The sequence below is a fragment of the Cynocephalus volans genome, chromosome 5, assembly GCF_027409185.1.
Source record: "Cynocephalus volans isolate mCynVol1 chromosome 5, mCynVol1.pri, whole genome shotgun sequence".
In the NCBI taxonomy this organism is placed as follows: Eukaryota; Metazoa; Chordata; class Mammalia; order Dermoptera; family Cynocephalidae; genus Cynocephalus; species Cynocephalus volans.
In genome coordinates, this window is record NC_084464.1 from 52,687,082 (window position 1) to 52,697,669 (window position 10,588).

A 10,588-nucleotide genomic window follows, 5' to 3' on the forward strand; every position below is an offset into this window, starting at 1 on the left:
TTCTCCAGCTCAGAGAATCTTTATTTAGTCCAGGAAATTAGGGGTAGGACTAGAAGAGCTGCTTCTTCCAGATCACATACATTTCAGACAACTTTTCCTCAATTTATTGAGTAACAATTTACATAAAATAAAATTCACCCATTTTAAGTGTACATTTACATGAGTTTTGACAAATATATATATCCATGTATCAATCGCCACTAGCAAGATATAGAATCTTTGCATCTCACCAGAAAGTCCTTTTATGTGCCTTTATAGTCAATGCACTTCCCCAAAATGTCCTTCATCAGGTGAACAGGTAAACAAATAACACATCACACAATGGAATGTTACTCAGTAACAAAAAGGAATATACTGCTGATAAACCAATCAATAAATGAATCTGCATTAGTCTAAGCAAAAGAAAAGAAATATTAAAGAACCCATACTGTATGATTCTGTGTATATGAAAATGTATTGCAGGCAAAGATTTTCCCTGATGTTTTCTAATTTTGGTTTCTATATTTGGGACTATAATCCATTTTGAATTAATTTTTTAATATGGTGTGAGGTAAGGGTTAATTCATTTTTCTCCATATGGATATCTAGTTGTTCTAGCACCATTTGTTGAAAGACTTTCCTTTTGCCCATTGAATTGCTTTGGTAGCTTTGTTAAAAATCAGTAGCCCACATATGTGTGGGACTATTTCTGGACTATCTATTCTTGAGGATTTCTGGTCAAGATGGCTGAATAGATGGTCCCCAGTGTCACTCTCTCCCACAAATCAACCAATTTACACCCATAAAAAAGCAACTACAGCCAAGCTGGGGCTGCTAAAGCTCAGCGGAAGAGGAAGAGAGACCTACAGAGTGCATAAAGGCAGAAAAAGCCACCATGAGAGAAAGAAAAAACTGCTCTGACCATTTCAAATCCCAGCTGCTTCCAGCCTGGAGCTGCTGAGCACACAGAGCAAGAGCTGGCAAAAACCGCAGCTGCACCCTGCAGATGAAGTTTCTTGGAGGCAGCAGGGGAAAAGAGGGCCTTACTGGTCCCCATGCCAACAAGATCACAAATAGGGTTCCCATGGACCCATATAGGAGTGAGAAGCCACAACAACTGAAAAAAAGGAGCCACTCAGAGGCTGGTGAGTCATCCCAAGGGACCAGAACACTGCCCATCCCATGAGAAGTGTTTGGAGTATGGACAGTGGTGGAGACGGGCCCACCAGGGAAACAGTGGGGCATAGCAAGGACAGCTGATCTGCCCCCCCAATCAGCATGGGACCACTCAGAGGAGACTGGTCAGGAACATAGAATTGCATGGTGTGCAGTTTGATGTAAAGACTCAGGCCCAGAACAGAGTTTCTACACAACCCAGGTGTACCGGATCTCACGAGAGCCAGAAGTACCTATAAACTCAACCATTAAAGCCTGAGCTGCACAAAAAGCTTTCCCTAGGGAATTGTCAGCAAAGCAGCAATTTATCTCAACCACAGAGCTCCAGTGCTAGTCCCCACAGGAAGTTCTCCCATTTTACAAGTAAGCAAAGGACAACAAATTAGTTCCAGCACAGAGTTTAAGTGGTGGGAACAGCAAATAATCCAACACAGAACTGAAAGAAGAAACAAAGTACCCACAACCAGAGACAAAGTTTGCTACTAACTAGTAAAGGTCTCATTTAACCAAAGAACACCTATAACACCTAGAAGAACTGAAAGTCCCCTGGGCTACCAAGCCAGAAAAGGGGGAGGGCTTTGGGCCTCAGCCATGCCCCCTGACACCCACAATCAGTCCCAAGGGTGGGGGCCTCAGGCCTCGATCACATCCCCCAATACACACAACCAACCCAGTGATGACCACTGCCCTGGGCGGGGGGGTAGAGGGCCTCAGCCATGCCCCCCAACACACACACCAGCCCAATGATGACCACTGAGCTGCCATAGGAAGTGCCCCAGGCTCTCCTGAGCTGGGATGGTGGGGGGACCTTGGGCCTCAGTCATGCCCCCCTGACATGTGCAACCAGTCCAGCAATGCCCACCAAGCCACAGAAAGAAGGATCCTGGCTTTCCAAGTTGGGGTGGTGGGTGAGGGCTTTAGCCACACACCCCTGACATCTTTACCCAACCCAGCAATGACCAAGCCACTGCTGGAAGCCCTCTGGTCTCCCCTGTGGGAATGAAGGGGGTGCCACAGGCTTCAATCCCTCCCTTCCTCCTTCCTCCTTCTTCCATCCCATCCCTTTCCTCTCTCCCCTTCCCTTCCAACTACTCTGCAACAACATCATACAATGTAAAAAAATAATAATATTAATTTTAAAAATTAATAAATTTAAAAAAATTATTCTTACTCTAATACTATATTGTCTTGATTACTATAGCTTTATGGTAAGTCTTAAAATCAGGTGGTGTGAGCCATCCAACTTTGTATTTCTTTTCCAAATTGTTTTGGCTATTCTGTGCCCTTTGCATTTTATAAGTTTTATCAATTTCAACAAAAATATCTATTAAGATCATGTCCTATGTGATCATATTGAGTATATACATCAGTTTGGAGAAAAGTAACATCTTAACAATATTGACTCTCCCAGTTCAGGAAGATGGTATTTCTTTGCATTTATTAGGTCTTCTTTAATTTATCTCATCAACATTTTGTAGTTTTGAATGTATAGGTCTCGCCCATATTTTATTAAATTCATCCCTAAGTATTTAATGACTTTTGTTGCTATTTTAAATAATGCTATTGTTTTTAATTTCATTTTTCTATGGTGCACTGCAATTATATAGAAATTCAATTTGAGTTTTCTACATTGAGCTTGTACCCTGAAACATTGCTAAATTCTGCTATTGGTTCTTGTAGCTCTGGGGGTAGATTACTGAATTTAATATGTATGCAATTATGTTGTCTGTGAACAAAGAGTTTTCCTTCTTCCTTTCCAATCAGTAGGTTTTTATTTCTTTGTATTGCTTTATCACAGTAGTTAAACCTCAAGCACCATGTCGAATGAAAGTGCTGAAAGGTGTAGCCCTGTTTTTTCTCCTAAGGGAAAGGATGGATGGAGTCTTTTGACGTTAAGTATGACATTGGCTGTAGATATTTTTCAGATGCCTTTTATCAGAAAAAGGAAGTTCCCTTATATTTTTAGTTTGCTATTAGGTGCTAATTTTTCAAATGCTCTTTCTATGTCTTTTGAGATAATCATATTTTTTTCTTTCTTTTTAATATGGTGATTTACATTGATCAATTTTTCATATGTTAACCCAACCTTGGATTCCTGCCATAAACCCCATCTGATTATGGTACATTTATATATATATATATATATATATATATATATATATATATATATATATATATATATATATATATATATATATATATATATATATATATATATTATTGAATTCAGTACACTAATATTTTGTTCAAGGTATTGTCTTCATGAAGAACATTCGTCTATTATTTTCCTATGTTCTAATTCCTTTTTCTGCTTTTTGTTTCAGAGAACTCTTGCCTTCTAAAATGACTTGGGATGTGTTCTCTATTTTCTTAAAGAGTTTAGGTTTGGTATTAGTTCTTTCTGAAATATTTGTGGCATCTTGTCTTGCTAAAAACTATATTTCTCTTGAAATTAGAGACCCAGATGGCTTCATTGGTAAATTCTATCAAATATTTCTATGTCTGAAATGTTTACTGTTGTTATTATGGATTATTATTTATTTTAAATGTTTAATTTAAAATTAATTATCACAAGAAAGAAGGAAGGAAAAAAGACCACAGTAGTGCATTGGTCTTGCAAAGGGAGAGAACATTCCTTGGGCTACAAAGTGGAGTGGGGGGGAAAGGTGGTGGGGGAGGGAGGTTGGGGATAATTGGGTGGGGGACATGGGGTGCAAATGCAATGTGTGGTAATGGGTATGCTGCCAATATGAATCTGGCCCTCACATCATGGGCACGAGGGGTGACAATCAGCTTTGTATCTCATGAATATTCATAATAAAAAATAAAAAAATAAAATTAACTATCACAATACTCTATTCTGTAGGAAACTGGTCTGTCTTACTTATCAATCTATGCTCCGCATCTAGAATGGTAGGCTCTAAATAAATATTTGTTGAATAAATTGTATGAATGAATGAATAGACTCTACTTTGGCTCTTTATGATTTTTCAGCTAATATCTTTGAGTTTTCAGAAGCTGGAAGAATCAAGGAGTGGATTCTTCTCTGGAATTGCTGGAGGCTGTGCAGTTCTACCAACACCTTGATCTCAGACTTATGGCCTCCAAACGGTGAGAGAAAAAAATTTCTAAGTCACTCAGTTTGGTAATTTGTTACAGTAGCCCTAGGAAATTAATACATTATCTATCAGGATTTTTATTTTTTGTAATTATAGAATTACATTAATTTATATGTTTTCTAACACATTTCCTATTTATCATTTCAACTAGTTTGTCATTACTAAGGGCATATATATGTATTTCCTTCTACAAATTTTTTTGAGCAGTGTATTTACTCATTTAATTTAATTTAAATTTTTTCACCTTTCTGGATGGGCATTCTTGTCTTTCACTATGTTTGTGATATATTTTATATGTACAAATACTTATAAATATGTTCTTTTAAAATATTTAACATTTTATGCATGTTTTAAATTTATACTAATTACATTGACATAAATTTATTATTTTTATTACAGCTAAATACATACAAACCATAAATGAATAATCAAATTATTAGAAATAATAGATAAGATTATCAGCTTAGCTAGATACAAGATCCATATGCAAAAATTAATTGCATATATAATCACAAACAACAAGCAATTACAAAATGTGATTTTATAAAGACACAATTTTTGGTCACTTTCATAACTAGGATGCAATAGTTATTTAAACGTGTGTCTCCTTGGTCTCGTCTCAGTGCTTACCACCACCACTTGTCGGTCTTTTAAAAAAAGAAAGACATGAGTTTCTGTCGAGTAACACCATCTGGTTGTCTTCACATGGTCAGGATAACTTAGGCATAAGCTGGATGGTCAAGTTTCCCTTCACTCTCTGTAGAAATTGATTTGTTGTTTTCTAACATTTGGTGCTGCTCTAGAAAGCTCTGGAGCCAAAGAGATTTGTTATCCCTTTGTAAATAACCTTCTTGTCTTTCCAGTCCTGAAGCTTGTAGAACATTTTTCTACAAAAAATGCCGCAGGTATGACAATGGCTGACCAGTATTTGGTTCCCCTTTACCTCTGGACAGAGGATCATGCTTTTCAGCTCTCTGATCATCTGCTTGGCTAGTGACATGTGCATGGAAGTGGAACTCCTCACTTCCAGCAGAACCACTTAAGGGCCAGTGCTCAACTTGCAGCATGCTCTTCCCTTTCCATGGCAACCCAGAAAGCAGGGGTCGATGTGCAGATCCGTAAAGTCAATGCACCTTGGATGCTGAGTGGGCCGCAGAGGACATACACCCTGGAGAGTCATCGGGTTGTGCTGTGGCCTTCACAGGAGCAAGGAAACACTTTCTTTGTGTGAACCCACTGAACTGGGGTTGTTACTCCAGCAAAATCTGCCAGAACTGATATAGATAGAGTTTACTTCTCTTTCATTGGTTATTAACAAAGTTGCTCCTAGGAGAGGGTACTTCAAAAGGTTCATGGAAAAATAGAATTGAAAGACACTGCAAATCTTTCCATGAACTTTTTGAAGTGCCCTCATCTATCATCCTTCATTTCAGAAAAGCTTTCTTCCATTAAGATTACATTTTTACTTGCGTTCTCATTCTACCAGCCTCTCCTTCAGCAACACCACTGTACATCAGCTGCTCCATTCTTTGTCATTTTCCACCTCAGGGGTTAGCAAACTTTTTCTGTAAAGGGCCAGACAGTAAATATCTCATGCTTGTGGCCCATATGATCTCTGTTGCAACTGCTCATCTCTGCCATTATAGCATGAAACCTTCCATAGAGAATGCATAAATGAAGGAACACGTCTGCATTCTAATAAAACTTTATTTACAAGATCATATGTGAGACTGGATTTGGCTCAATGGCTGTAGTTTACCAACCGCTGCTCTAAAAGCAAGGAGCAAAGAAAGAGTTTGCATGGGATCAGGAGAGAACACCCTCAACACCGGATGGCGGCAAAGGGAGTTTCCAAGGAGATCACACGGGGATGTCTCCAAGGGATAAAACCAGATGGGAACTGATATGTATGAACAGATTGAGGTGAAATTTACATTTTTGGTGTAGAGTTTGAAAAGGAATTGATGATAGTACTTAGAATATGAAGCAAATTTTTTAAATTAGGCAATTCATAACCTCATGAGAAATAAAAAGTTCTGCCAAAGAGAAAATGTAATCATAATAAGTTTACATGACTAGGCTATGAGAATATATGGTCAAAAAATATAAAATCTAAATAATAATTTACAGATAACTATATTTGACCATATTGGAAGAATAGAGGAAGGGGAAGGACAGGTGTGGGAGTGATGTGAAAGAGAAACCGTCCTCATCTTGCATTGTACACACTTCGTGGATAATACTTAAAACTATAGAACAGACTAATGTCAATGTCAGGATACGTATGAAAAATTCTTTAAATTGACTCCCTCAGAAGAAAGAGAATTGGGTGTAATGTGTGAAAGCATAGAATTGCTGCCTTTTTATTAATATGCACTTACAGCATACAGTTTTTAAAGATATGAACAGGCATTATTTTGATGAGATGTTAAAACTTAAAACAATGGGGTCGACCCTGTGGCTCACTCAGGAGAGTGCGGCGCTGGGAGCGCCGAGGCCGCAGGTTCAGATCCTATATAGGGATGGCCGGTGCGCTCACTGGCTGAGTGCGGTGCGGATGACACCAAGCCAAGGGTTATGATCCCCTTACCGGTCACAAAAGAAAAAAAAAAAAAAAACCTTAAAACAGTGCTGCAATAACAGCCATTGTACCCTTTCTCAATTCCTAGATTTAGAATTGCTTAGTCAAAGATGATTTGTGTTTTATTTTCTAATTTTTTTTTAAGCTGATTAATGATGATTTTTTTTTTTTTTTTTTGGCAGCTGGCTGGTACAGGGATCTGAACCCATGGCCTTGGTGTTGTAAGGCTGTGCTCTAATTAACTGAGCTAACTGGCCAGGCTTGTTTTTTAAAATGGATTTCAATTCATCTCACCACACTCTTTCAGAAAGGTGGTACCGATTATTTTTACCCAGAAGAATATGCAATTGCCTTTTTCCTAAAACCTCCTCTACCCTAGTAACCATCATTTATTTTAATTTTTGTCAATCTGATGACAAGAGTGGTTTTGCATTTATTTTGATAATACTTATTTTGAATAAATTTTATTAATATTGTCCATTTATGATTTGATCATCACATACTGTGCACACATCCTGATAGCCAACTCCGTACCCCATAAATATGTATAAATAAAAATAATAAAAAACAAATAAAAATATTATCCACTTATATTTCTTCTATAGAAAATTGCCTGCTCATAGCCTTATCCTCTTTTTCTACTAATCTAATAACCCGTTATTGCCAAGTAGGAAAAAACATTTATTTACAACTGCAATTTACTCCTGAATTTTATTTACTAAGTTTTTGGATAATGTCCAAGTTGTAATTTCTGTAAAGTGTGATTACCATTTTCCCCTGTATACTGCCGGCATTGGGATCATGAACAAAGTTCGTTTCCACCAAAAACATTATATAAATTTTATATTTTTTTTCTTTTAGAACTTTTCTGTACTGCTACTTTATGTATATAACTAGAAGTCAAGCAAACATGACATTGTGGATGTTGATTGCTAACGATGACAGACATTAAATGAGCAGATACCATCTAACAGGCACTTCACAAATGTTTCGAAGGGTTTTCAAGAAAGGAGGAAACAGACTTTTAGAGATTTAGAAATTTGCTCAAAAATTTCAGAGCCCCAACGAGGCAGAGTGGGAACCCGAAGCAGGGTGTGTGTCTCAACAGTTCAAGTTTGTTACAGCACCAGCTTATGACTTAGATGCCTTAAAATCTAAAATTTGGGGCGTGTGCATGTGAGTCTAACACACTACTAAAAATCACCCCCTCCTATTCCACTTTGGGGACAATTTCCAGGACCGGGGGAGATATGAGCCTGACATGCCCATGTTGGTGCCTCTGCACTGCCCGGCCCCTAGGCCCCTGGCAGGCACTTCCTGTCTCCCCTCTGTGCTGCTGTTTTCCTCCCACCCTCAACACCCCAGGGAAAGGACAAGCTGAAGATGAGCCCCAGCCCAGGGGCCTTTAAGCCCCTCTAGTCCCCAGGGAGGGGACTTCATTGGAACCACACGTGAACCTGGCACATAGTCCATCAGTGTCCACTCTGATGACACTGGGGCTGACGCTGCCTGCCTGACAGAACTCTCGGAAGAATCAAGCGGGTAGTGAATGTGAAGCCCCCCGGATGTGGAGGACGCTGCAGCAACCATGAGCTAGGTTAGTGGGTGTGAGGTCAGTTGTCCCTGGAATCCCATCAGAGCCGCCTCTGGCCAGCTTCTGTGAATAGGACACGGTCTGCTGAGGAGGGGTTGGGGAGGAAGGAGCCCAGGCCGATGCAGCTCTGGCACCCTGGGCTGCCAAGATCCCCTACAGGGGTCCCCAAAGCAGGGGGCACAAACTGGAGGCCACAGAGGGGGATAACTGAACAGCCTGAAAGGGACAGGAGAGAAGGTGAAATATGCTCATTTTACAGACAGAGATACTAAGCTCTGGTCTGCCCCAGAACCATTCTGGGAGAGGAGGGGAGGATCGGCCCCCTGGGGCACGATATGTTCAGCTCTCAGCTCCCTCTCCAGGCTTCTGTGGGGGTGTGCAGCAATGAGGTTGGGAGAAGAAGCTGCTGAGGCTCCCACATACCCTGAGGGGTGTCTCAGAGGGTGGGCAGAGGGGTTCAATCCCCCAGAAAACCCACACACTCGAACAGGACTTCTGGCTTCATCCTGACTTGCCTGACAGTGGCTCCTTGCCCCCATCTCTTGAGGAAACTTATGAAGGAACCCCAAATCCCACCACAGCTACCTGTCCCACCCCCTCCTACAAAAATTCAAATTGTGACAGGGACTGTTGTGAGCCCCCCAAGAGCAGGGCCAATCCCACCCAGGGTGGCAGGTTGAACCTAAGCCCAGGAATCTCCCCCCAGCTCCCATTCCTGGGGCTCCAGGTCCTGGATGCTGGAGGAGACCAAAGGTTCAGACAGTTCCAGTAGAGTCCTCACCTGGGGTGTCCAAGGCCCCATGTCTATACAGAGGGAGCCCACCTTCACATTCGTGGGAGGCTTCAGCACAGAGAGGCAGATCCCACCCTTTGAGAGCCCCCTGTGTCCTGGGGAGTGAGAACCACTCTGACACAGCAGAGAACCATAGCTAGAGAGATAGTTAGTGGTATGGGGCAGGGGTGCTCTTATGGGCCCACTGGCAGGAGGCATCACTTCTCAGTGGTGTGCAGTGGCCAGAGAAAGAGGAAATCAGTTTGGGAACACAGTTGCCAACACCCTCACACCACACACGCCCCCATGCCTGCTGAGCCAGGGCGATCTTCCTCCCCAGCAGGAGGGTGCCCCCCCAAATCTGATATGAAAGGAGGTTCAGGGATTCAGGGAGGGGCAGCTGAGCTCAGCTGAAGGTGAGGAAACCCCCACGAGCTCAGCCCTGCATTGTGCGTGATTTGGTGGGAGCCTCTGCACGCCCCTGGCTTCCTGCCCTGTCTGTGGGGCAGACTTCAGCCAGGCGTCAGAGAGGCTGTGGTCAAAAGTCAGGAGGCCTCCTGGTAACACCACTATCTCATCTGTGACTTTGAGCAAGTCACTGACTGTATCTGGGCCCCAGTTCCCCTATCTGTGGAGAAGAAAAGTAATACCTCCCTCATACACCTGCTGCGGGACTTAAGACAGAGCGCACAGAACCTGCTTTGTAAACTGAAGCGTTAGTGCGTGATGCACCTTGCTGCTAGGCTGCCTTCCAGCTCAAAAGCTCCATCCTGCCTTCCCACCTGCGCTCCCTTGGGCATGCGTATCTGACATCCCTACTGTGTCCTCCTTTGTCTGTCCTCTGCCCCTTCTCCTTCTCAGTCTCTGTTCATTCCTGCATAAGAAGGACACTGCACCAAGGCAGGTGGGGAGCAGGAGTCCAGGGGCAGGCAAAGCAGTGGCCTTAGAATCAAGTCCATTCAAGAGGCCCCAATTGTCATTTCAGTCATCAGCTGTGCAGAGTTCCCTGCGGCAGACCATAGAGTGCAGAACACCGATGGTTGCAACTGGAACGCCAAACAGCCGCTACATGGGTCCTGATACTGTGTACGTAATCTCTTTCTTTGTAAAGAGCATCTTTTTAAATTAAATCTTAAAAGTGTTGACATTCACTAAAGAGACGCTAGAGTATCTCGTGTTTATGTATAAATTAAACAGGTATTTCTCCAGCACCCATAGGTGGTGGGAGTTGAGGTCCAGCTTCCTGTGCTCCCTCCCCCACCCCAGGCATCCCCTCCCATCATCCCCTCTGAGGACACCTGCTCAGCGCTCTCTCCCAACTCTCCCCTCCCCCAGCTTTGCCAGGAATCCTCCTGCACTTCCTCACT